Genomic DNA, 1,835 nt, shown 5'->3' with positions numbered 1-1,835 from the left:
CAAAGGATTTGGATTCAAACTTTTAATAATAAATTGTGCCAGTAGAAGCTTTTCAAAGGCAATGATATATCAATAAATAATAGTTAAATCGAGTTCCTGAGAAAGAACCTACCACATGAAAGTATGTCAGAGCGCTGTAAATAACGGGGCGTTACTATAAAATAGCGGAAATACTGACAGTCACGATACAAGCACAGCAGACTTCAGAATTTGCCATTCATACAAATGTAAACCAGTACACAAGGAATTGCTTTTTTTGTTTTTTGTTCTTTTTCTTAGTTTAGACATTGATAAACTTCTAAGTGTTGTTGCCTAGATATATACTAAATAATGGATACATTATGCTAAAAAATTCAAGGAAAAATATGTGGAATAATATAATGAAAAATATGACGCGTCAGATTTTTAAGAAGCAAAAAAGAATTGAACTTTTTACTCAGATATAAATCACTTTAAATAGGAATCATACTAATTTGAAATAAGGAATATTTTGTGTGTTTATCTATGTAGTTATATATACATCTACACCTCTAAGAAAATACGTATGGCTTAATTATTTTTTTATTCCAATGTCACTTTGAATAATCCTTGCTGTTTTACAAAGATTAGAAAAGTGTGTTTTTAAAACCAAGTTAAGACTGATACTTCAAAGCACACCAAAAAAAAAAAAAAAAAAACAGGAGAGCATTAGATTTCATCATGGGAAGAACACCTCCGCTGTCTGTGCGGACAGCAGGAACGGCATTGGGCAGACCGCCCGGTGGTGCGGACACTGGGTTCCACATATCAGCTAGGCCAGCGACAGGGTACCGACGAGCGGGATGAACTGAGTTCCACGAGCAACTTAAATTTTTTGGCATAGCTAAATTAATCCCTTTTGATGTATACGAGTTTAGTATATGACAAATGTTTAAGTTTACCCCCCCAAAGAATCCAATCATACCCAAGACACACACACAAAAATCGCTTCTCAGTTACACATCTGCATTTCTTCAACAAAACAGTAAGGGATACAATCATAGCGAAGAAGTCACCGACATGATACGTTATCAGCAAACTGTCTAGAACATCTCATTTAAAGATACTCAGTAAAAACATATTCACAGAACCTGCTGTGAATGGCAAGATATGGTAATTTTATAATAGAAAAACCCTGCTCATGCAGTACTCTACACACCAGACATCTGAAATCACACCCACATAATCACCTTGCTCACACTTTCTAGTATACTATAATATGCAAAAAGCAAAAAAAAAAAAAAAAAGCAGCTTTTAACATTATATCACAATTTTGAAATGTGGGAAAAAATATAAAACAAAAACCATTGTGTGAATAAAATGGTATCAGTAATAACAGAACAGTGTTATCTTTTTTTTTTTTTACACATTATTGCACAGAGATTTCTTATCACATGTTCTTCAGTTTTTATGTCTTTTCCTAAACGTGAATAAGTGCTATGGATAAAATACAAATGTAGAAAATAACAGCAGCATGATTTGTCAAAGTTAATCCCTATAATTTAGTAAGAAAAATGGCTATAAACAAAATAAGTGCTCTTTCTAAACTGTACTAAATTTTTAAAAATATGGTCTTAATGCAGTGAAGGTCCTCAAAAGCCAATTCCAATTCAAAGCAATGTTGACACCTGCCCCCACTCCCATCAACCAGAATCTGCTAGACTTGAGTCCTTTTTTAAAAAGCTTTTTTGTTTGTTTTGGGGGTTTTTGGTGAAGACCAGAAGTTCAAGTGAAGTAACCAACGGACTAACTTGAACAAAGCTGACCTCAACTCTCCATCAGGCCTGTTAGGAAACCGGCTCTGGGCCCCCTGGACC

This window comes from Neomonachus schauinslandi, chromosome 3, assembly GCF_002201575.2.
Source record: "Neomonachus schauinslandi chromosome 3, ASM220157v2, whole genome shotgun sequence".
In the NCBI taxonomy this organism is placed as follows: domain Eukaryota; kingdom Metazoa; phylum Chordata; class Mammalia; order Carnivora; family Phocidae; genus Neomonachus; species Neomonachus schauinslandi.
This window is presented reverse-complemented; position numbering follows the sequence as displayed.